This window comes from Chinchilla lanigera, unplaced genomic scaffold, assembly GCF_000276665.1.
Source record: "Chinchilla lanigera isolate Chin_1 unplaced genomic scaffold, ChiLan1.0 scaffold00045, whole genome shotgun sequence".
NCBI classification, from domain to species: domain Eukaryota; kingdom Metazoa; phylum Chordata; class Mammalia; order Rodentia; family Chinchillidae; genus Chinchilla; species Chinchilla lanigera.
The window spans coordinates 8,073,794-8,100,442 of NW_004955446.1; the positions used below are offsets into that span (position 1 = coordinate 8,073,794).

The 26,649-nt window shown below is 38.9% G+C and overlaps 1 protein-coding gene across 2 annotated transcripts in view; it reads left to right on the forward strand.

Annotated features, from left to right (window-relative positions):
* Pde4d (phosphodiesterase 4D, cAMP-specific) overlaps window positions 1-26,649 on the forward strand; it is a 1,338,202-nt gene that overhangs the window by 159,468 nt on the left and 1,152,085 nt on the right. For both annotated transcript variants that reach the window (XM_013518413.1, XM_005392663.2), the window contains one exon: window positions 7,333-7,381. The gene's annotated coding sequence lies outside the window, so the exon portion shown is untranslated. The remainder of the gene's footprint in view (window positions 1-7,332; window positions 7,382-26,649) is intronic.

The following is a 26,649-nucleotide window of genomic DNA, read 5'->3' on the forward strand; positions in this document are numbered from 1 at the left end:
TCAGGATGTATACAAAGTAAGCACCCTGGCTTCCTGCTGAGTCACTTAGCCAAACCTCTGGACTCCCCAAGTTGACACAATGTATCAATCATAACAGTGACCTAGAAGTCACCCAACATTATGGTGGAACTGCAGGAGACTTCTGTGTTGCTGAAGACTCTGATCAAGTTATAGTGAAGAAGGGGATATGATATCTTGGCTTTCCCATCTTACCACCTTTAATCTTGGAGCCAATGAGCAAAAAGCTAGCTGTCAGGATAACCTGTATCATCCCTCTGTGATATAGAACAGAGAAAGAGAAAGGTGAGGAGTGAGTCTCAGACAAAAATTTTTTGAGCATTATGTGAGATGTTATAAATAAACCACTTAGAACAGTGTCTGATATATACATGTTCAGTATTATTCTTATCATTGCCATCATCATCATCATCATCATCATCAGTGCCAACTGCAGAGTAATAACATCACTTGGTGAGTACTCTTTCCATGTTGGGTGCCAAGAAATTATTGTAGTCCCCTCCCCTCCTTATCTTCAGAGGATAGATTCCAAGACCACCCTTGGATGTCTGAAACTATGATTAGTACCACTGCTGGAAAAAATACCCAACACTTGCAACATAAAGGAGGAGAGGTTGATTTTGGCTCATAGTTTCAGAGGTTTCAGTTCATGGTTAACTGGCTTCAATGCACAAACATCATGGTAGAGGGGCATGGTAAAGGAAAGCTGTTAACCTCACGATGGGTAGAAGCAGAGAGAGCAGGAAGAACCAGAGAGAGAGAGAGAGAGAGAGAGAGAGAGAGAGAGAGAGAGAGAGAAAGAGCCAGAGAAAAGGCCAAAGAGAGAGGGAGAGGGAGAATAAGAGTAGGAAGAAGAAAGGAGAGGAGGGGCAGAAGAGGAAAAAGGAGGAAGAGACTTCAAAGGCATAACCCTCAAACTGGCCCCACTTCCTAACAGCACATCAGCTATGAACTCATCAGAGCATTAATCCACTGTCGAATATGGCACCCCTATGATCCAGTTAATTTCCAAAAACTCCTCCTCTGAACACATGAGAATTGTGCAGAACATTTCAGATCCAAGCCATGACAATATACTATACTTTCCCCTATATATATAAACCTATGGAGAAGAGTTTTATTAATAAAGTAGACAACAACAGCTAATGATAAAATACAATTATAACAATATATAATAACAAAGCCATGTGAATGCACACTCTTCCTCCCTCCACCTTCCCCCTCCCTCCCTGCCTCCTTCCTTCCCTCTCCCTCTCATATCCTACTGTTTGGTACTTGCTCTTCTTCTTGTGATTTTATGATAGAGAAGGTACAGTGCCTTGACGCGCAGTGAGGGGAGGTAGATGCGGCATTGCGATGGGGTATTGACCTCCGGTAACTGAAACCACAAAAAGCGAAGCTGTCGGCAAGTGAGGACTGCTGCGTTCCTGATCACAGCCTCCTCTTCTCTGGCATCTTCTGGGGTCAGGTTGCCAGTCCTTTCAGTATTTTCATTGTTTGATCCTGCATGCATCTTCCAGCCCCTGTTCCCAACCCAGTTAGAGACAGAGCTCACTCACGACCAGAACTGAGCCAAGTTCCAGAGAATCCACAGTTTTGAGAGCATAATAAATATTCAGCAACCCGTGGAAAGAGACCCTTGCAAATTAATTTTTGAATTAATGGCTTAAAAATTAATGATTTCCTCATCTAGTCTAGTCTAGTTGAGTGTAACCCCAGATTTAAGCTAGGGTTTAGCTGTTCCCTGCAATGCTGAAAGAATATATGCTTCATTTGCTTTTGGTGTTTGCCATGGCTTGAATTTACTAATTAAAACTAGTCGATTTAATGGGAATTAACAGCTTGAAAAGGCGTATTAACAGGCTCACCAGCAAGCATCACATAGCTCTCTTCTTTGCAGCATAGACAAAAAATAAAAATCCCACCTGGAGCAGCGCCAAGGCTTTGCCAAGGTGCCTCCTAAATTGTTCACCTTTGAGAACACACTGTTTATGGAAGTATTTTATTTAGTCTTGGGAATTCTTCTGAGAGATTTTTATTAGTATAAAAAAGCAGCTTTTTCTAGGTTTTAAAATAGTGTTAGTTTTTTTTTTCTTTCTTTTTTTTACATTGACTTTCCAATTACACAAATTCTCAGAAAGACCATTTATTGATCTCAAGGAATTAGAGACTATCTAGTTTTCTCTGATACTGCATCCTTCATGTTTAATACCAGCTCTCAAATAAGAAATAATAAAAGATAATAACAGCCCAGGCTTCTCTGAGTGCTTTCCCCAGGTTAGTTACTACTCCCAGCACTTGGGGTTTGTTCTCTTGTTTGATGTGATTCTGGAACTTAAAACAACACTGTAAGACAAGTGACCCATTCTAAAGATTCAAAGCTGAGGATCAGAAGTTGTAAAAGTCTTCCCCAAGTTAGTACAACCACGCTGCTGCGCTCAGAACTCACACTCTTAACCACTCCAAAATAATGTGAACATTTTACTGTGACTATTAACAATCAAAGAGGAGGAAAGGGCACACAAGACACTTGTGAACACCGCAGCAGATTACTGTCCTCTCAAACATGAAAGAATTTTAAAGAGAATCTAACTCAGCTTCCCATATTGCAGCTGAGAAAACTGTATTCCAGAAAGTAAATGAAACTTTTTATGAAGGAAACCACCCTTTACGTACCAAATTTCACTTATTTTACTCTGCCTTCCATGAATACGGATATGATTGTGTCCTGTGCTATTTACAAGCAGATATAAATAATAACTTGGTCTTTTACTTGTCAAGGAAGCAAACATTTTATGAGTTAAAAAATGCATTGCTTATGTTTGTCTTGTGATCTAAAGTAGAATAAAAAAAACCCTGGTACCCAAGGAGGAAAGTACGATCCATGAGATCCAGGAGTCGGCTACTTGTCACTTGTCTCAATTTCATGTTGATCAGACACTGGGCGATGATATGTGTCTGGGGAGAATTAACTCTGGGTCATTGTAATTATAGTGCTTTCAAGCTGGAGCATAGTTCTGAGTTCTGTATACCCTCAGGTGGTCCTACCCCACTTTGAGGTTAGTTTTGGTCTTTGCATCCTCACATGCTTCATGGGTGGCCCTCTTACAGGTAAGGTGCTGGCAGCACAATATTTGCACTTAGTAAATGCTCCTTGTATAGGATTCTTCTTTCAGTTTTAAATATTATCAAGGTGGTAATGATAAAGACTACTATGTTTTAAGTATTTAAATGGATGTGGATTTTGTTTCTTTTGAGGATCTTTAAAGAGTTTGACTCTGATTACCATGTTGAGTTACACACCTGGGCAATGGTAGTGGGTTATGACAGCGAGCAGAGGGTAAGACAGAAGTGTGTATGAGAACCCCAAACTGAGGCCAGTGAACCATGGCAACCAGAGCTCCTTCTCATCCTTCAGCTCCTCTTTGCTGTTTGAATAAACTGAGCACTGTGACCTGCTCTCGTGCTTTGCACAAAGGCTTCTTCTGGATCTGCCTGTGGCTGGTCACTGCTGGGAATGGGAATGGCCGTGGTCACTGTGGTGTGGACTGCAAAGGAGAACAGCGGGAGGAAGACAGGGCCAGAGACATGGTCTGGACACCTGCCTGGCGGGCTCTGTGAGATGCCCCTGGATAGGTCACTTGACTGCATTACGTCCAGTGGCCTAGTGCACTGTCCTATAGTACGATAGTGGCTCAGTGACATTTGTGGCTTTATCATTTTATGGTTTTTAGTGGTCCCTGGAGCACGAACACAAGTTCAACAGAAAAGGCCCCCAGTCATTTCCCATTCAGGAAAGTTACACAGCATTGCTTTGACTCACAAGATGGTCAATCACAGTGAAAGGGGAGCTGAGTTCCCTTCAGTTTTGAGCCTGACTTCTTTCAGCTTACACTATTCCTTATGGTGTATTCGTACAAGTGAGACTGTTCTCTGGAGAACACTCTATTTACTTACTAACTGGGTGTTAACACAAGTTGAGAATAAAAACTCGTACAAATGTACCACTGGGAAAATACTCTTCTGTTACATACAGAAGAACAAAGGTTGGTGTTTAGGTCCCTTTCTAAGGTCAACGTCTGTGGAAATCCATATTATTACTCTCTGCCTTTGCCACTGCATTGTTCAAACTCTTCTCTGAACTTTGTAATTTCTCATTATAGCTCTTACCTGGAATGTTTCTAAAATGTCGCTCAAACAAGCACCTTAATCTAAAAATTGCATTTGTTCAAAGCCTGAATTTGGCTGTAAATGAGTGTCTTTCAGATTCTTGTTTATTAAAAAGTATGTAACTGCTTCGTGAAGGGGAATAATGGGGCTCTGTTCTGTCCCACTGCTCTTCAATAACTTTGTCAGGGAAAAGGCTATTATAATTTCCTGGAGAGGTGGAATGATTGAAGTGGTGCCATGTGCTCGCCACGGCTGAAAGGAGAAACTATTGTACTATGGCAACATCTGAGGTCTGAGATAAAATTCCCATCACAACCTCTTTAAAGATGTCTGTGTTCAAAGGGGGCAGCAAAGACACTCCATTCCACTGCTGTAATCCTTTTTCTTCTGGAGCCACGTGGAATATATTGTTTCTTTTCTCAAGATTAGAAAGAAAACTAATAGGATATTCTACAGGTTCTTTTCATTTAGTGCCTCAAAGGCCTGATAATCCACAGGCTCTTTCTTTTGTTTATGCACTGTCAGAAGAGGCTTTGTGGGCAGGGATTCCCTGCATATCACCCTGTGGGCCTGGATCCTGTTTGCTGTCTTCAGTGAGCTCACTGGCAGCCTTAGCCACACTTTCTGCCAGTTCTCAGGCAGCTCCAAAGCCACATGCACATGGATATAATCTTTGGTCGTTTTGGCTGGTTTATAATCCATTTTACTGAGGTTTGGTTCAAGACAGAGGACTTCAGGACAGAGATCTTCTGTGAGCTGAAATAAAAAGGCCTGATTTGGAGATTTGATCTTGCCAAATGAAAATGGCGCATTTCCAGTTGTGCATGCTGAGTTGCCTTGTAACACATCTGTGCAGAACACAGACAGTCACTGGGCAGCTGATTCTGTGGGAGATGCTGCTGTGCACAAGGGGGAATCAAAGGACACATGGCTCCCTGGATACTTACCTTTGATAAGCACCTGCTCACTGGGAAGGGCAAGTCAGGGATGCACAGAGGATACCACTCAGTCTAAAGTGTGACATCCTATCGGTGTGGTAGTTGAGATTGACAGAGTTGAAGACAGTCTTTCCAGTTGGGGGAATAAAGGATAGAACAGCGGTGGCAAGAATGCTGCAGCCCTAGATACTAACGCTGCTGGGGACATGAGGCATAGTTCAGTGAGTGTCATTTTTAGCTGTTTGGGATTCAATTCCCTGTCCTGTTTTGGGGCATTCCCTGCAGTGTATGACCTTGGAGGAGGCTGTTTTTACCTCTCTGCACAGCCTCACAGCCCCTGATGTGGGCCATGGCCATGTGAGCTACGCTGGGCTTCAGAATCTGCAGCAAATGAGAAAATCTCATGGGACTGTTAGGATTGACTCCCGGTATCAGTGGCGGTGTTTGTTGGATTTTACTGTTGGCAGCAAGAAGGTTCTGGCTGTAATTCTTGCTGTCAGATGTGGTTGTCATTCTTGCTCTTTGCCATCCTACATGTCCTGAGCATTTGCTTATTTCTGTGCTTGGTGAGGAACTGTTTGTACTGCTCATCTGATCTCCTTCTTTTTCCTGGGTACCTGTTCTCCTTCATGTACTTCTATAGCTTCTTACTTTGAAGGCCGAACTCAAGTATTTTGAACTTTCCCTGAGAGGTAGAAGAGATTTTAGTACTTGCTGTTACTGTGTGATGGTGAATCTTGATTGTCAACTTGATTGGCTCGAAGACAGAGGAGATTAGTAAAACACATGTCTGGGTGCATCTGGGTGGATAGTGGGATGTGCCCCTGGGGACTATATCTGGTACCCGCCCCTTCCCTATGGGCTCTTCCCTTGCTGTTTCTTGGCTGCCGTGAGGTGAGCTTTCCTCCACCATGACGTTCTGCCATGACATTTCTGCCTTCAAGCCAGCCAACCATGGACTGAAACTTCTGAAGCTGTGAGGCTAAACAAACCTTGTCTCTTTTAATTTGTATATGTCAGGTAGTTTGTCCCAGCAATGCAAAAATGACTAATGCATTCAGCTTAATGTGTGTTATAATTACTTGTTATACATTCTTACATTGTAGGTTACTTTAGAAACTTTCAGGTGGGCCTTTCTTACTGTACATTAATAAGCCATTTGAAAAGAGGTTTGGTCTTTTAAAGTCTGTTGTTTATACTACAGGGAGTCTCACCTTTCTGTGGTAAAGCAAAGTTGAGGGGACAGTTTGGAAATGAGTGCATGTGTGGTCTGTGTGGTGGCACTTTGCATTCTGTGCTTCTCCATTCCTTCCTGGCTCCCCAAAGGGTGTCTGCCCTGGGTGAATCTCCAGCCTGAGAGTCCTGCTTCACTGCCTCTCTGCCAAATTGGTTGATGCAAAAGGGGTAATGGTTTTAAATGATTTGGTGTGTTAAGGTCATCAGTGAATAATTAATAAATAGCTGCATTGACTTCTCAGTGTTGTCAAGAATTCTCTTCCTGACCAAACTCTAGCCAGATACTTCCGAGTCTTCTTGACTGGGCCTCAACTTGGTTAGGCTTCAATTTGGCCTATAAAAATAATTGATTCTTAACATAAGTCATTTCATCCATTTTCTCACACTGCATTCAAAGACTTAGAAGGTTTTATTTATTTTTAACAGCTCGAGGTTATATCCCAAGGATGATCCCTAGCCCTCTTAAGAATTTGCTTAAGAAAGCTTAACTTGGCAGGACATTTAACTTTTTGGGTAGGCCTCTGAGCAGTCTTTCTTAAAGCATTTACTAAAAAGGGCTTACAATTGTGAATCCTCTTTCTGTAACCTTTGAGATATCTGTGTATCTGCTAAGACTCAGGGGTGTCTCTCTTAAGGAACTGAAAGCTGTTGCTTCAAAAAGTAATCATCAGTAGAGAGAGGGCCGCCTTCTCCTCTTCACTGCGAGGACAGAATCCTAACTTCTGTAACTTGGAGCTCACAGCTGGACTTGTCACATTCACACTGACTAATCCTTTATGATGTTTCACTTCCCCAATCCTACTGAGCACCTCAACTCTCTTTCTCCCTTTAAAACTCCAGGCCACCCCTGCACAAATAGAAGTTAAGTTTGGTGCATGCAGGACCTCCTTCCCTGTTGCAATAGTCCATTACTGATTAAAATCTGCCTTTACCATTTTAACTAGTGACTGGCTTTGTTTGCCTTTGACAGTGTGAAGAAGATGGAAATCACAAGGAGCATGAAAAGGAGCTGATTTGGGGTAGGCATCTTTGATTTCCACATCACATTGCACTGAGGTGTCTGTCTGCTCTGCTCATGCTCCTAGAACAGGACTTTGGTGTGTCTTACTCTACAAGGCTGGGACTAGGGATCATCATGTTCAGTTATTTTCAAAGTTTTAATATTTAAAAGTTGTGGGGAATGCACAAATATAAAACTGACATAAGCAGAACAGCTCTAGTAGGAATAGTGGTAGGGAATCTAAAATCCCACTAACTCCTTTTCCCTTTACTTGGGAAGTGCTGATCACTGGGGAGAGAAGCGAAGGCCCCACTTGCTGATTGGTTTGGCAGCTGGGTGAGGTAGTGGCTCACAGGCGCTGTGCATGTGCCTCCTAGAAAGGAGCTATGCCCACAATGGGGTGGAGATCAAGAACTGCAAGTGGGAACCTCGAGGACATATCTTTTTTGTAAAGCTGGAGGAAGGGTTAGACAGAGAACCACAGGAAGAGATGACTCAGAAATTTTGATGATTAGAGACATTCCGCTCTGGTTGTTGGGATCTTGTGGTGAAATTTGCCTAATGTCTATAATGGAATTTACCATGATTATGCTATTTCTGCCTTCCACACTGGACAAGATGGGCAAATTAATGTTACTGGCTTCTCAGATTGGAAGATAATTATTAGGTGGGTTCATGAGGAGCCAGAACAGGGCAAGTTGTTATCAGATCAGAAGCAGTTAATTGATAATTCTTAGTCAATTGGTGCTGAATGTGAGCTCTCAGAATTCGTCTTTTCATAACTGATGTAGGACATGTGTACATAATCTAGTCCTCAAGAAGGCAATATCGGGAAGACATTGAGGCCACTGGGAATTTTAGAGTAATCTTAACATTCTATCGTACCTGAGGAAGAAAGAACACCCGGGTAGATTCATATTGCCTTAATCTGTTTTCTGTTGATAACAGAATACCAGAGATTAGGTAATTTACAATGAAAATTTTATTTAAATCATTCTCTTGAAGGTCAGGGGCAGACTGGCAGCTTCTGGCAAAGGCCTTTATACTGCATTTAACATGACAGAAGGTAAAGGGGCAAGTGGCACATGCAAAGGAGAAAGAACCACGGGAAGGACACATTGATAACAGCAGTCTCATGATAGCTTCTCTGTCCCCCGTGAGGACATTAGTCCATCCAGAAAGTTCCATTTGAATGCTGCTCCTCTGGGGATCAAGCTTGCAACACGTGACTTTGGAGGACACATCCAAACCCTAGCATGTTGGGAAGGAATCACTGTGTCTAGTTACAGCAGGAAAGGTGAGTGTGAGCCAGTGACTGCATCAGGGCTGGGACAGAAGGGTGACCCTGGAAAGCAAAGTGCTCTTAGAAATGTAAAAATCATGCAGAAATCTTACAGAGTTGGTATTAACTCCTTTTGTCTTCTCTATGTTGTTCTCTCTTCCTCCCTTTCCTCCTTTCTTCTTCTTTTTCTTCTCTGTTTCTTTTCCGTTATAAATTATTGGCTCCAGGTGGACTATTCACATCACATCATATCTACCTCACTTTATGTCATGGGCTCCTTTCCCTGGAGGATGAATAGAATTCAGGACATCAGTGAAACTGGATAAGGGAATACTGTATTGTCATTATCTCCAGTGTCTAACTGAAATGTAGCATTTTCTCCAACTGTCATTGTAGGTGAAAAACCATAAAAGAACTAGGAGTACCTGCCTGTAAATATCATGAATAGAAATCACAGCATTCTTATGTCACTTTATAGTTATATATAACTATATATGTCATTTATGGTTACTACTCTTGAAATTATGATAGTTTATGTGGCCAGTAACTAGGTCTAGATATTTAATTTATGATATATATATATAATATATATATCTTTATTCACAAATTTGTCTTTAAAATACTTTAAACATATACAGTCAGTCCTCATATATTGCAACTAATTGTTTCTGAGAAATTCCTAGTTATGCAAAATAACACAATAAAAACTGCCATGATTGTGGGGAAAGTGGAGTTGGGGTTATAACACTGAAAAACTTTCTCAATTATAAAAATAGCATTCTAATAAAAATTATATATATATATATATATATATATGTATATGTTAAGAAATACATAAATACTAGGATAAGTATGATATTTTGTGTTGACAAAGATCTGAAGTTTGCTTGTGGAAATAGATCAAACTTCTGACTTATTATGTGGGGTTATTTAAAATCAGTTGGAAAGTTCTTATAACAGATGTGGATAGATGAAGCCCACAACATACTAAGTGAACTGGAGAAGCTGGTAGACATTTGAGGTATTGTACAGTATTTATATTACACATGGCTTTGTTCAAGGGGTGTAGTGTTTTTTTTCATTCCTATGTTGGGATGGTACATAAACAAACATGAAATTTGTGTTATGCCCAAGTTATTTCCTAATACACCAATTTCCTGGGGACAAATTCATGTTCTCAATACAGGCATCATAGCAGAAATGAGTGGAAGTGATTTCCTCTGGAATCCAATGTACTTTATTTTATATCTTTTTAAGTGCAGTCTACAAAGGATCTATTGCATAAAGAAGGTCAAGATCTTCTACTCAGACCTTGCCCTTTCCCCTAGCTGAAGTACTAACTCTGGGGGAACCCTTTCATAGCATCTGAAGACCTCCACCAACCACTCCTGTAATTTCTCCCACCCTAGTGTTTATGGAACTTGTTTCAACTGCTCATTTCAGAGCTTAATTAGAGTCTATTTTGTATTGTTATTTATAGTTTAGTGTTCTTTCTATCCATAGCTATATACTAAGCTTTTCTTCTGTCCCTTTCATTCCTTTCAATATTTAGAAATTTATTCTGGAGCCAGGTGTGGTGACACATACATTAATCCCAGCACTTGGGATGGCTGTGGCAGGAGTAAAGCTGGAGGCCAGCCTGGCAACTAAGCAATTTAGCAAGACCTTGTCTCAAAGTAAATATAAAAAGTACTGGCAATGTAGCTATATACCAGGACCCTGATTTAAAAATTCTGTAAGTTTGTACTGAATAAATTAAACAATCATATTATTCAGCCAAGAAAGGTAAAGAAAACAGGAAGTATAATAATCAGTCATTAAGTACTGTTCTTTGTTAATGGGAATATTCTGGAGCGAGTGGAGACAGAACATCGTCATCTTCTTAGTGCCTGGGAGAAAAGTAAGCAGGGGAAAGGGTAGCGTTCACTGTGCTAGGAATATAAAGAATTAGTAAGAGTTTTAACGGCTTGCACAGCTCTTGTGAACACTGAGGGACGGAGTCTATTGTCCCAAGGTCCTCAGGTCTCTTTTCTTTAGATTAGACCCTTCTTGATCGGTGGTTTGAAAATCTTGTCATGTTGAGATAAAGCAGATGCTTTTGGTATTTCTGATTTTTAAATGATACTTTGCCTAGGCCACATATTAGTAGGTCGGCCAGCCAGAGTTGGAACTCCTATTGGGAAACTTCTACGCCATTAGGCAGGCTTGTTCAGTGTCCTCATATTGGGCTGACAGGGTTCAAGCCACAACCAAGGCGAGAGCACTGCAGCAGAAGCCTCTTCCAGGCCCCCTGTGCCTGTTGTGAGCTGAGGCATTTTCTGTCCACAGCCATATGCGGTGTGAACAGGCACAGATGTGTGTCGAGTGAGTGGGCGAAGAAAGGCTTGGCAGGAAATGATGACAGTTCTAAGGCATTAGTCCTTGGAGCCCCAGGTGCACTTATTCATCTTTCATATGTTTTGAGCTTTTAGCCTTGGGGCTATTTTAGCAGCTTAGCGTCTGTATTTTAAAGATGAGCCCTGGGGTGAATCAGTGAAGAAAGCGAGTCAAGGCTGGACTGACTGAGTGTAGAGATGAGTGCGTCCATGGTGAGAGCTCAACCTGATCAAAACACGCAGAAGTTGATCCTCTTCTTCTGACCGCGAGCTTACTGACCTCACTGCCCTGCCCTTACAGCAGCTGTGGCTTGGGCAGATTGCACCAAGCTTTGCACAGTCCCCAGAATGTCAGGACCCTGTGCCTGGTTTATTGTGATGCAGAGCTTGTGTTACAGTTTCTGAGCTCAGTGTATTCTACCCTTAGACTTTCCTGTTGAAGATTGTTACTCTTTCCTTCTGACTATCCAATAAATCATATGTCTCCATGATGGACGGAGGGTTCTTTTGTTTAAGTGACGCAGATACATATTATGAATTCCATTTTTTGGACTTAAACTTAGATCTATAGAACTTTTTTCACCTCTGAAATTTGCGTGGTACAAAATATGTTTAACATTACTGAAATATTTATTTAAATCCACACACTGATTAACAGCAATTATAGTGAATGCAGTTTTGATAAGATTTTATTTCTTGCATCCAAAGATAATGTGGATGAACAACACAATAAACAAGTACCTTAAGACCTCGGACTGATTAGGGCTTTGGAGTGAGTTTCAAAATAAGAAAAGACAAGAAAATGAGTAGCATTCCTGTAAAATAGCTACAGGAGTAGGGTAGCTTAAAGAAGCAGGTTGATGTAGAAGAAGCAAAATAACAGAGTAGAAAGGCTATTGCTTAGAAATTCTTACCACATGTAACATTTACTTCTAAACCTGGGTGAGTATTTCCTCTGCCTAACCAGGAAGGATTTCAGAAGCCCCAAATGTAGCGTCATCCAAATGTAGAGTCATCCTTCCCCTATAGAGTATGGATTCTGGGTGTCCAAGAATTTTTCTTCCCCCATCCCATCTATACCCACAGCCAAGGTATTTACTTGGACCCTGGAATTTCCTACCCCAAATGATCCTAAACTGAGACATGGGTCTGTGTGAACTGGGAAGTTCATACTTCATGTGGTGGGTTGTTAAGAGGTGGCCGTTTGCAGGGGCAGGGAATGTGGATGGCTCTATATCGTGGTGTCCAGGTATGTTTGCAAATCCCAGTGAAGGAGGAAGTTGGTATGAAGAGCAGACAAGTAAGGTAGAGCCTGTGTGTGTGTGTGTGGTGGCGGGAGTGGGGGGGTCATTCTGCACCACCAAATTTGGGGGCAGACCTTTTCCTGGGTGCTTTGCATGCACTATCTCATTGAATCCTACAGAGCACTTCATAGTAGAGCTTTATCTTCACATGCTAGAAGGGGAAAATGAGGCTCAGGGAATTAAGTAACTGACCCCAGGCCGCTAATTTAGTAAGAAGCTGAGCCAATTTAAACCTCAAATGATTGAGATCTAATATCTTTTCTACCTTTTCATGTAACCTGTTACTAGCATCTTTGCTTATACACCCTCCCAGTTCTTTCCAGAAGGTAGCTCGGTACTTAGCACATAATAGTGATGCATAATAATTTGTTGATTAACTAAGACAGCAGCACAAATTATTTGTTCACCTTTATTATTAATGGGATATCCAGTGTGGCTATGATATGGGTGAGGGATTCCTTGACAACTGTGCTGAAAGGGATGTTCCACTGTGGAGCAACCCACATTTTTAAGGTATTAATCTCACTGTGACTGTGTAGCTGACCAGGCTCATCTCTCCACAGGAAATTATTGTGCATCACCTGATGAGCAGAGACTCCGATATCTCAGAAGGAACTTTCACTCAGGGAAAATATTAATACCATATATGCTGCTGTTCAATTTAATTTTTTCTCATAAGTGGCAGCATGTCTGCCTGCCTTGCACCAATGGGCAAGGTTCCTCTGTTGGCGTGGTCCCATTCTCAATATTCCTGGGCTGCCATCAGTCCACCTGTGGGGACTGTTCATGCTGATCCTTCCTGGAATGGTCACCTGTGCTCTCCTGAGGCTTTGCCTTTCCTTGTATTCCTCCTACTTATTTGGGATGCAAAGACCAGTCTTTGCAGTTGGCAGAAAGTCTTGGATCACTTCCCTCACTGATGCTATAGTCTAGCATTTGTGTTTTTCCATGTGTTCCTATTTGTACAAGCAATTGCTTAGTCTTACTTGTGTGTATTCCTTGGTAGACTGTAGCCCTGTTGGAGGACAGGCTTTATGTTTCTCTTATTTACCACATCTAACACAATATCTAACACAATACCTGGCACACAGAAAGTATTTAATAAATATTTGTAGGATGGCTGGATGGACTGCCACCATAACTGAGTCATCATTAAGTTCTAGCAATGGAGAATTAAGTTCTAGCAATAGAGAATCAGATCAAGGATGTCTTTCATGGAAAATCTGTATTCTTCTGTATAGTGTAATGGCATCTACCTACTTGGAGACTTACCAGGAGTGTGTACTGTACCCTTCTGGTGATTTGCTACTTTCAAGGCTCTGCTTTCTTTCATTAGAGAGACAACAGAATAGTCTTCTCAGAAAGGATGACGCAGACCTCACCAAGCCTCCCAAAACTACTTTCTCCAGGATACTGCTATTTACTTAGCCAGGTATTGCCAATAACTGCCCCATTGGTCTCTTTAATCAATGCAGAAGAGGGACAAATTTTTCAAGTCTCCCAGTGACTAGGGTTAGATATTCTTCATGGTGAATTTTTTGCAAAAATTAGGACTCTGAATTCTAGCACTCTAAAAAGGGTAGAACTTCTGTATGTTACGACATGTGACCATTACTTAAGGCTGGGAAAGGACTCTATCTTTACCACTATCATTGCTATTTCATAAGTATCATTATTTCAAATGTTTCTCATCTATTTAAAAGCTATATAAACTACTATATTAGATTTCACATAGAAAAATATGGAAATCATTTCTTCAGTGTAGTGAATTGTCGAAGAGTGAACACATCCATTTAATTTCTTTTCAAATCAAGAATTTGGATATTAGGAGTGCACCAGAAATCTCCCTGTTACCTCCTTCCAGTTACTGTAGCCAAAGTGGTAACATAATCTGACCAATTTTTGAACTTCATACCGTGGAATCATGCAAAGTGTATTGTTTTGAATGACTGAATTCAGTGAATATTATGTTTGTGATATTCGTCCATATTGTTGTCTATGAAACTGGTTTATTTTGCTCATTGCTATAAAACCTTTCACTGTATATTTCACAAATAACAATTTAAATGTACACTCTATTTTGGGGAGATATTTAGGTTATTTTCAGTTTGGAACTATTACAGATAATGCTGTTATAAAACATTTTGTAGACTTTTCTTGGCTTAAGTGCACACATTTCTGCTGGGTGTATAACAAGTGTGAAATACACGGGACATAGGTGTGCATGTATTCAGCCTTGTAGTAAAAGTGGCAGAAAATCTACCGTTAAATATGCCATTTCGGTACAAGGATTATTTTGCACCACAGGCACTTTAGTCATAGATGTAAGAAGGACATTCTAACTTTACCCTTCTTTCTCACAGGAGATAAAACTCCCTTGTGAAAGAAGCTCTTTGTAGCAAGAAAAAAGGGAACGTTCTTTGATGGGAAGCCCTGGCCAAGAGAATTCTGTACAAACAGACCTGATTAAAATAATATATATCTTTTCCGCATATAATTTACTTTCTCACAGCTACCTTTTTTTGTTCAACCTAATATAAAAAAGCACTTAGAGTTTTTCCATTTCTTTGGGTTTTCATTTCCTTTTAAGGACTACCATCTCACATAAAACTTATATTGTCTCTTATTAATCTACCTTATGTCAGTTCAGTGCTGAGGTCCATATAGGACTGTAAAATGGTAGAGGTAAAATTCTACCTACCCTATAGAAGGCTCTAGTAGGGTCTACCAGTTTTCTATGACATGGGATTCCTACAGTAGGGGATAAAGAGGTTATAATAACATTCAGACTTCTCAAGGAGATAGGAATCTTTTAAAAAAAGATGTATCTAAAAGTTGGACAGAAAGTTTAGAAACTTTTCTGTACCCTCCCCCAGGAAAAAGATATAGCTATTTGGGTTAAATGTCTTGACATAATGTTAATGCAATCTAAAGTTCAATAACTTTTGAAAGGACATAAATCTGCAGGTGTGAAGATAGAATCAGAACTGCAGTGTAACTAGTGGCAAAATAATCTAATATCTATTAATTAGTGAGAAATAAACAAAGAGTTATTTAACCAGGTCTGTCAGTGGCCAAATAGCTCTTCATGGATAAAACATCTTGTTTAAAAAAATCACAGGGGCTGGGGATTTAGCTCAGCGGCAAAGCGCCTGCCTGGCAAGCGCAAGGTCGTGAGTTCAGTTCCTGGTACCGGAGAAAAACAAAAACAAAAACAAAACAAAAAAAAAATCACAATTATGAGTATTAATACAAATTGGGATTAAATATAAGAAACAGTATGTGCCTGATTGAATATTTTAGATGAACTGGGATTACACTCTGGCTGTTTATCCTTATTGAATTAAATTTGGTGATAGTTTAAAAGTGCAACTTTCTGAATTTCATTGATCAGATTTTAGGAAAAAATATGGCAACACTTAAGTTGCTGAGCTAAATTTTCAGTGTTATCCCTGATTTTAGACAAGACTCTATTCTTGAGGCACCTATCAGATTGGTTTAAAACTAATGACAGGATCAGGTTCTGGCAAAGTTGCAGAGAAATGGGACCATTCACACATGGATAGTGGGAATGTAAAATGGTAAAGCCACTCTGGAAAACAGTTTTGTACTTTCTTTGAAAACAAAACATGTAACACCAAATAATATAGCAACTGCACTCCTAGGCATTTAATCTATGGAAATGAAAACTTCTGTGTTCACATAAAGACTTGGACATGAGTGTTTATAGAACCTTTATCTGTAATAACTTATGAGTAAAAAAAAATTAGAAGTCCTTTAATAAGTGCATGGTTACGACAACTCCTGCATCTGTGCCATACAGTTTTCTCAGTAACACAAAGGAAGAAACGATTGATTCAACAGTCTGGCAGAATCTCCAGAGAATTAGAATGAGTGGAAAAAGCCAGTGTAAAAGACTGCATGCTGTATTATTCAATTTTATATAAAATTGTTGAAATGACAACATTTTCAAAAGGAAAGCAGATTAGGGTGGATGTAAAGATGTCAGGAATTTGGAAGAGGGGGAAAGGAGAGGACTGGCTCTGGCTATTGAAAAGGGATCATGAGAGATTATTGTGATGATGAAACTGTTTAGCATCCTGGGTTTACCCACGGCAATATTCTGGTTGCAATATTGTCATTGAGGAAAAGTGGGTAAAGGATACACTAAATCTTTATAAGTGTGTGCGTAGGGTATTTAAGAGAAAAAAGGGCAGAGAGTATTCTGTGTAGTTTCTCTTAGGTTGATTCTTCTTTTCATAATTACACATTCATGTCTTTTTTGGGTATTTTTTCACATTAAAAAATTTATTGGTATATTTTACATATACATAACGATCATATTCCAATAAAAGAAAGCCAGTGTACCCTGACTTTCATTAAGGATGATCACTAATCATTAAAAGACATCTATCCAATGTCCTGGTATTTTTCATATAAAGTTTGAGGGGAGAATTAGTTTATATTATTTGACCTGTTGGCATAACTACAATCAGCTAGCAATCTTAGAAGTTTTAGAAGTAATATATCTGAACTGTGAGTGCTGGCTGAGGTTACTTTGCCTCTTATAGCTGCTTTTCTTCTGGCTCAAAGGAACATGTTTGAGTCTAAGGCCTAAGAAGTTTACCTTTGGTTAGTTCTCATTTGACTTAGGAACCACGGAGAATCGGTATAGAGAACAGCAGAGAAGCAATGAATTTTAGTGGGAATGAAACCATTAGGACCATCTGTTGTTTTTAAGGCTTCTAACATAATATTCATCTTCTAGTTTTACAACTCTCCAAGTTCAATTTTGTTTTTGTTTTTGTAGTGCTAGGTGTTGTTTTGTGGTGTAGATATTGTATTTTGGGAGGTTTCAGCACATTCTTTCAGTCTTTTCACCCTTCTTTGTGATTATACATGAAATCTTCTAGTTAATGGGCTACCGTTTCTGTGACGTTTCTAGTTTGGGCAAGATCTCTCTAGGAATTATTTCTGATGCTATGGTTGAATAACTTTTAAAATTTCATATTCATGTGCATTATTTTGAACTTCTGGTTGCCTTCAAGCCCAGTGTGGTATTTGATGGTCTCTGTTGTCGCCAATTTCTTGGAGACATTTTAAGTTTCATAAGTACAGCTGCAAATATTGAGAGACAGCTTCACATTAGAATGTCTTTTTTCCAAGCAGTTTCTCTGGTATGAAAATTAATGTCTTTTATTTTACTGTAAGTCATTTTTGGAGAAGGTATAACTCAAGTAATTTCCATTAATTATTGATGCATTTGATACGTTGGGGGACAAAGTAAGATGCATTTTGTGTCATTCTACTTTAATTATTCTCTAACAAAATTATACTTTAAGGGAAGTGAATTTAAACTTTAAGGGAAAACATGGGGAAAGAAGAGAATACAAAATAATATTCTCTTGAGTTCTATTAGGTGGCATGTCCCTTATGTACACTATCTCATTTAATCCCTAAAAATCTTTGTGCCTGTTCTATCCATTTTCTGAATCAAGTAACAACTTCAGGTGTTTTTAGTGGTGCTTTGTTAGAGGCAGAATTAGGGTGTAAGCTGAAGACTGTATGGTTGGCAATGCAAAGGTTTTTGATGCTCTCTCTTAGTGTAAAACAGGAAGTAAGTGGGGTTCTTGTTTCAAATTCTCAGTATCAGATTGGCTGTACTAAGAGGCCTAGTGGGTCCATTTTGATTTGAGTGTGATAATTAGTTAAAGGCATGGGAGTCTTCACAGCTGGGAAAGGTCACTGAAATGGCAGTGAAGTATAATTTAGTCACATGGGAGCACAACTGGGTACTAAAGTCTGAATCACTGATCTATATAGTGGCCCTTAAGAAGAGCTACAAGGGCCTCTAGCTGCCTACAAATATTTTTTTCCCTTTCTTATCATTGTGATCCATTTGAAGACTCTCTGGTGCTTCTATGTGTCAGAAAATTCCCATTGTTGGCTTTGTTGTATGAATCATTAACAACTCTAACACCATTGGTTCCCCAAGGCCATTGTTTCTTACAAACATTTTCACATGAGGTGAAATCATTCAAGTATATCTTTTTGGTGTTAGCTTATATCCTGACCATATCGATGCCCTAGTTATGGTATTATAAGATGGAGAAAGTGAATAAAGAGTACCACGGATCTATCTATATTGTTTGTTTTGCAAGTAAGTCTACAATTCTCTCAATTAGTAGATCAGATGCATTATTAGCTCCTTGGAATTTGGACTTCTGGACATTGACTTTGTGTCTGGATGATTAGTGTTGGATGTCTCCCCAAAGTCTCATGTAGTCATGGGGTGGGGGGTGGGCTTTTTGAAGGCGGCTGACTCTAGAGTTTGTGACTGGACTCTAGAGTCTAGTGCTGGAATTGGGAGTATGAATGCTACACCTGCCCTAGGGCAGGTAGCCTGTATACAACATGAGGGGCTGAAAAGAAGCTTCATTTCCCCTTTTGGCTCTTGCTGCTTTTGCTGTCTTCCATTGTCATGAAAGGTTGCCCCTGTGCCATGCCACCCTGCCTTGGAACCAGTGATTATGGACTGAAACCTCTACAAACTGTGAGCTAAGTAAAGCTTTTCTCCTTTAACCTTGGAGGTCAGATAATCTCATTTCAACAATGAGAAAAAAGTAACTAAAACAGACTTCCTTTATTTTCCTATGTAGAGGTGAGAAGTAGGGATATGGTGGCCCTGAGCCCTGTCATATAAAGAAGGCATTTGAGAAAAAGTTACCAGGAAAGAGAAGTACAGGAAGTGTGAAGGCAGTATGGTTGGAGGCAAAGTTTACACACATAAGGAATACTTCATATTTTTTTTCCCAGTTGGAACAGGTTCACTTCTGGAATCACTGTGGTATTCTCATCACAGGCTTTCAATTTCTGTATGACTCTAGCAACATTACTTTACCTTTCTGATTGCTTAAATTTAATCATCGGTACAGTGGGAATGATACAATTTTTATTGATAAATAGTGCTAAGTATTTCTGAAATGGTGAAAGCAACATTCTGTATAAATGAAAAAAAACAAAGAATTGCATTTCATTTTCTAGCATACTGAACTTTCAGATAGTCCTTTCAAAGATCAGTAGAAGTCTCCTTCATAATTCAATATTAGAATACCATGTGGATAAATGAAGTATATCTTACATATGACTAGAATACTTGTTATATATTTGTTGCTGATAATTTGCCTTCGTGGAAATTTTTATTCCTGAAGTTATTTTGAAATAATAGCTAATTCTTAACATTTATTTTTTGGTCACGTGAGAAAAGGAATTATGAGTTTGAATGTTAGGGGTACCCAAGGATGCTATATAAACCTAAGGAAAATTTAGATTTGGTTGCATGGAAAGTTGGTATGGATGAACACCTATAGGCCTTCTGCTAAATTTTTACTCCCATTTAGGCTGGGTTGTAATACCAGAGAGTTATATCAGGGAAGGCGGGTGGTGGTATGAAGTTATATCAGGGAAGGTGGGTGGCAGCATGAAGTAATTTTAGTTTAGTTCTTCAGGGAAATGCTATTCACATGGTGGCACTCCGGGTTTTCTCAGGGATCCCTGCTGACTATCTTGAGCAGGAGAAGAAATTCCAGTTGTTTCTTCTGCAGGCCACATTGTCCCCTAACAAGAATGTTGGTTATGATGATCATGGTGTACTCTTCCTCTGTAGTGAGGCTCAGAGGCAGCTCAGGGCATCATGTATTGTTTATTAATTTGAAAATAATAACTTGCAAGGGTATACCTTTGGTGCACCCTGAAGTATTACTTTGGCTACAAAATTAGGTTTTGTAAGGATTAGCTCACTTATTTTTCACAGCAACCAAGTGCCATGCAGATATTATCACCCCATTTTATAGTGTCATAGAGAAATCAAGTCATTTTGTTCATGGTCACATGACAAAGCCAGAATTTGAATCCAGAGAGCGAATGCCATAACACAGGCCTTCTACAACTCTTTTTCTGGTACAGCTCTTGAGGTTTATCTATCTACCTTTCTTCCATTCTATCCACAGGCATGTTGGGTACCTGCTATAATTTAGGCTCTGTGCTGGGTCCTGTGAATAAAGATAAATGAATAAACATGATTTCTGTGGCTAAAGTTTATTAAAAGGAAAGGCCTTAGGAACACTGAAGAGAAGAAACTATTAAACTAATAATTTCTTTAACAGATCTTATAATTACTAATCGTAAATCTTGTAGAGTTATGTAAATACTTTGAAGTGTTTTAAAGATAGTATGGTCCTCAGAACAAAATAATGAATAGCCAATTAATTGATTCATTCAATAAATATTATTTCAAGTGTTTGTAATGTGCTAGATGCTATGATAAGTCCTGACAATAAAGTGGTAAAGAGTGCTACATTCATAGAGCTTGCCTAACTTTCAGTGGGGCATACACTTAGCTAAATGTTCACAGAATTAAATAAGAAGTTGGAATTGATGAGTACCATGAAAGACACATACTTGATAGTGCTGGATGGAATAGCTAGAGATTTGCTAGTCAGATGTCTTCCCTCAGAAGGGAGAGCTGAGGTGCAAATAGGCACTAACTAAGTGATGGATAGGAGTGGGACCAGGTGAGGAAAAACTATAGCAGGTCAGGAAATGAATTTCTGGGGAGCAAGGAATGCCACAGTGATCTTGATGGAGGGGCCAGATGATATGGTGCCACGTGAAGCCTGAGAGAGAGGCCAGACCAAGCAATGCGTTTAGGTGGTAGATACTGAATCTTTAGAACAAAGGAAAACCACCAAAAACATGAGATTAACAAAGTCATTAAGCAGCTCTTTTTAGCTCAGCACAGAGACAGGATTGGCAGGGGGCCAGGTGTACTTCAGGAAGAGCAATAGAGAATTGCAGAGGCCACAAGGCCAGACGTGACTGCTTACACTGGAGTTGCGGGGTGCAGTTGGAGGGAGGTGGGTTTCGGAAATGGTCAGGAGTGGAATGGGCAGAAATCAGGGGGAAATTGAACATAGGATCAGGAGAAGAAATATATGAAGGTGATATGTATCAAGTTTCTGTGATAGGTTAGACTATGACACCATTCACTGGGTGGGGCCACTGGAAGCAGATGAGGTTTGGGAGGCAGATTTTGAATTCAGTTTTGGACTTGAATTTGGGAGAAACCAAGAGACAAGAAAACACTAAGTCAACAATGAACACTGTGTATCTGGATTTGAGAGTAGAGGTTTGAACTGGAGAAATACCTTCATGTAGGTAGAACAACATCATGATCATGTACCATTGCTCAGAGACACTGAGCAGTAAGGAGACAAAAGAGAAAGCTTGGAACCAAGCCTGAGGGAACTCTATCTCTTTTCTGTGGAGGAAGATCAACCTATGAAGGGGATGGAAGACATAACACAAGAGAGGGGAAAGAGCAGTGGCCATCCAAACAAAGGGAAGACTGGTGTTTGCAACAGTACAATTCGTCATAGCAAAATCATGGAAGCAACGCAAATGCCCATCAATTGAGCATTGAGTGGATAAGAAAAATGTGGTATTTTTATACAATAGAATATTATTGAGCTATAAGGAAAGCAAACTCAAGGCTTTTATAGATAAATGGATGCAACTAGAGACCATACTCATAAGTGAAATAAATCAGACCTGCATGTGTAAACACGGTATTGTCTCCCATTAACTTGAAAGAGTTAAAAAAAAAAACTGAAAGGTAAAATAGATATTGTGAAAGAGAAGGAAATTGCTAAAAGGAAAGAACAGCTGGGATGAGGGAAAGGAGAAAAGAAAGAAAGAAGGACAGGAAATATATATATGTATATATATATTATATATATATGCACACACACACATACACACACACACAAGATAGCTATGATGATTGTACTATTAATTTCTATTGGTTTATTGAAAGGAATAGTTAATGTTTCATTGTTTGATCAATCTTGCATACCTATATGTGATAATCTGAGCAACTACTTTGAAGATAACAATAAGTAATACAACAACCATTGTTGATCTCCTATCATTTTGTTTTAAAATTCTGTATCATTTTTATAGTTTTTATGTTGTTTTGTTTTTGTCTTTGTTTTTGTTATTTGTTTTTGTTCTTTTCTCTTCAAAATAATAAAAAAAAAGGCAAGATATATTTTGATAAAGATGAAATGGTCAGCCATAGGAAGTGATGCCTAAATAACATGGGTTTAGAAAAGTCCTTTAGAATTATAGACATGGAAATCGTTGGTGACCATAGGAAGAGCTACTTTATGAGGAAAAAAGATTAGAATACGTTGAAGAGTGAATGACGGCTGGGAAATTGGATAAAATGAGACTAAATCGACGAGCCTTCTGAGGAAAGAATAATAGAAAACACAGAGGGCTTGGAAAAGGTTTTTAATATAAATGGGAGAGTATGGAATGGGGAAGAGGAAGCAAAAAGAATTAAGATGTCTTTCCTACATGTACCACCTTCCCAAGGTGAATGTAGTCATTATGTACTGCAAATGTACTAATAGAAATAAAAAATAAATTTAATTAAAAAACAGGAAAAGATGGGAGAGACTTCCATCATTGGTGAAGACTTAATAGGAAGCTGATAGCTATTGGGAGGAAAGAAGATGATGGGTAGTGTTGACTCTAAGAAGGGGAATTGGAAGAACTTAGCGATGCCCATATTCACATGCCTGATACCAAGAAGATGAGGTAGTTTTCCTCCTAAGGTATTCTATTTTGTTATAAAGTACAAGACAGAATCCTTGGCTGAGAGGGAGGGGCAGGCAGGAGAAGCAAAGATGTGAAAAGAGAAAAAAATATAGGAAGTGTGCTAGTCGATGTGACTGCTGGGGATGAGTTGGCTTGAGGAAAGTAGTGGAAATACCGATCAGTGCTCAGGGTTCATTCCTCAGAAATCCGCGAGCATACATTTTCTTATCCTGTTACACAAACAATTCATCGTATATCCAGGTTTTTTTTAAAGACCCACATTAACACAATCTGTATAAATAAGAGCAAAATATTTGAGTGAACTGGAGAGTTAAGAGGTGATTTCCTTCCTCCTCAGGTTGCTTGAGGAGACTCGAAGATACATACTTGTTTAGAAAATATATACATTAAAAAAAATCTGAATGTCTTTATTAGGTAAACTGGCTGAAGGGAAAAAAGTACCTTCTCATATGAGGAAAACTGGTTAATCTATGCTATTTAAACACTGAGGCCTAGGCTGAGTTAACCCTGGAGATCAAAGGAGGCGATCAGGGTTTACAAAGAGAGGTGTACTTGGGTCATATTTTCACCTCTGTCCTTGATCCACTGGTGTTAGCTCTTTGCAGTGTTCCTGTATGCTCAAGAAGATGAGCAGATGTTTCTATGAATCTGAAATTAATGCAACAAATGGAGCCTCATTTTCTAAGTGCTTTTTTGGCTGAGGAAGAAAAGAGACAGACACCTGAATATTAGGAATGTGTCAGTAATCACTAGAAGTGCTTAGCTTACTGATATGATCTCAGCGTGGCTAATAGAAATTGCCTAAGTGTGCAATTTTGTGTTTCCTATGTGTAGGCGCATTTTCTGGTGTGTCTTGGGGGAGCATCGGAGAGTGTATGCGAGCGTATACCTCTCCCCTTGCAGGATTTCCTGCTTGGCGAGAGAGGGAACACACCCATAAAAAAGTGAGTTCAAGGCCAGCCTGAACTGTAGCAAAACACTCTCTCAAATAAAAATGTAGTCAGTAATGCAAATATAATACTTACATAGTACACAAACAAGTTAACATTTAATGAGGAACTAAAATTTGTCATCTCACCCTTTCACTTCTATCTAATATGGCACCAATATCGTGCTGGTTCAACATACCCCAGTGTCTTCAGTGTTCCAATGTTTTCATCTAATCACCCTAGAGAAAAAGAAAAAAAGCAAATCCTTTTCTTCCTTTTTTTTCTAACAGTTGTGTTTTTCCAGTTATCTGGGCTAAGAAATACTATAAACCTAAGCAAATACAAAATTTTATCAAAGAAGAGAGTTGGTTCAGTGAATGCTATTTAGTTTCTAACTTACTAGATGAAAAAAATCTTACGGGCCTATCTCTCTCTATTTCAGAATGTGCACACCCAGCTATCTGAAATATTTTTTCTTAACTTGAGTTCTTCATTTCAAGGTTTTGGGGGCCACTGGTCTCTATGGTTTTATTCTGTTCAGTTGTTCATGATTAGACTCATGACAAACAGTGACTGTCACCCTTCTGTCTTTCTCTAAATGTGGCTGCTGTTGGGTCCTGAGATTATAAGAAACAGAATTTTCCAGAATCATCGTTCAAATTTATCTCCCCTGTTGCCATTCCTTCTTCAGTTCCCTTTGTGTTTCTTCCTGTCTCTAGTTTATCTCTTAAAGGGAAGATGCTGAGGGCACACACAATAACTATTGATTTGAGAATTAATGAAATTTTTGATGGGATTCACTCTTAACAAAATTTAAGTGATATATATATATATATATATTCTGATTAAGAAGTTTAGAAAAAACAAAACAAACCAATGAGTATCTATTGAAAGCCATACATGTTTAGAACTCAATATGGTTATAATATAGAGAAAGATTAAAATATATGGACAACATAAACACCTATTCTACTTGATTGTCATCTGCCCCTTTTTTCAGTGAGGGGTCAATCATAGCTGTACCACCGAGAGGAAGAACAGAAATGTATTGGAGCGAAATGGGGGTGGCTGTGGTGTTGAGGTAGTACAAGAACGATCTTCAAATTTGAATCCTAGCTCTGTTACAGGACATTTTGTTTTACTGTCTGAGTTATCTTGGCACCAGGGGAAAATAGTTGTGAAAACTACAGATGCAATTTTCTCCTTTGGCTTTTTCTATAATGCTATAATTCTGAGCCGTGCTGAGTGAGAGTGTAGAGTAATTGGAGAACATCCTAAACTGCACTTTGAACAAATTTCAGCCTGTGTGACAGCGTTTAGAAACATATACTTGTACAGGGATTGTAGCTTTTCTTTTTATCTGATATGCTGGTAATCTTATAACGGCATTACTTTTGCAACCAATTACCCAAGATTTGTTATTATTAATTTTTTTAAATTGACAGTCCTTAAATGTCTATAGCAGAGTTAAAAACAGATCCAGTAGGGGGTAGCTTAGGTTAATTTAGAAAGAAATACTGGGAAAAATTTTAAAAATAAAGTTAATTTAAATTCAATCTCACAAAAGGTTATATTATAGGATATATTGAAAAAGAGAAGGTTAGTTGGAAAGTCAAACATGATAGGATTTGGAATTACCAAGCTTTAGTTTGTGCAAGTGTTTCACATATGTAGAGGCAGAATTTATATTCCTTCTTGATGGCATTTTATGAGACTATTCCTGCCCTTCTATGTACACAAAGTAGAAACATCTTGATTTTTAAAGTGTCATGAAAAAAGTAATGCCCTGTGAACAAAAAGAAAAATTGTAATAGATTTTTACCCTCCTTGTTATGCTATTTTGATTAATTTGGGGGCATAATTTGAAGAAGCATTTTGATTATGCCCTCCTCATTAATTTAGTTTGATGCAGAACAGTGGTAAATAAAAGATGCAAGGAATAAAAAGGCCACCAAACAAGCTCAGCTAGAATTGATGCACATATAAAGTCCCCCTGACACTGTAGCAGGGCCATTTAAGTTTTTAATGATCTGTCTGTCTGAATTTGGAGGTTAGCCCCTGGACCTTTGCCTCTTTATGACCTGAGCACTTGCTAGACTTGTTCAGGGCAATTCTCCTACTAACGTTTCTCTACGATACCTCTCTAGTGATCTGAAATGTCACATTTTCTTATACTAAAATTTAATATTACATATATGTAGGTCTCTTTGGCAGCTCATCTCTTTTAATCATTTGCCTCTCTTGTCTGGAGATAATGTCATAATGTTTTCGTTGTTGTCAGTTTCTAATACACTTTATTATCTAGAATGGCATAACTCCCTGGAGATCCTCTTCTTCTGACATTTTAAGAAAAAGAATTACTACAGAAAATAATAACTCTGTCTCTGTCTCATTGTGTCAAGCATTTATAACTCTAACTTGTGATATTTTCCTTGAAAAGTGCTCTTGAATTTAATTTAAGTATTTCACTTAGTAATGTTTGCATTTTAATAAAAGTGAGAGAAATATATGTTTTAAAAATCATTGTCAAGCTTGGTATTAGGTTTATAATAGTAACAATGAATACATAAAATGAATACATTAGCTTTGGATGCCTTCTCTATGTCAAAGAATATAATTTTAAAGTAGAATTCTTTTGAAATATCCATGGATTGTTCCTTTTTAAATTTTTCTAAAAGTTTTTTTTTTGTTTTGTTTTTGGTACCGGGAATCAA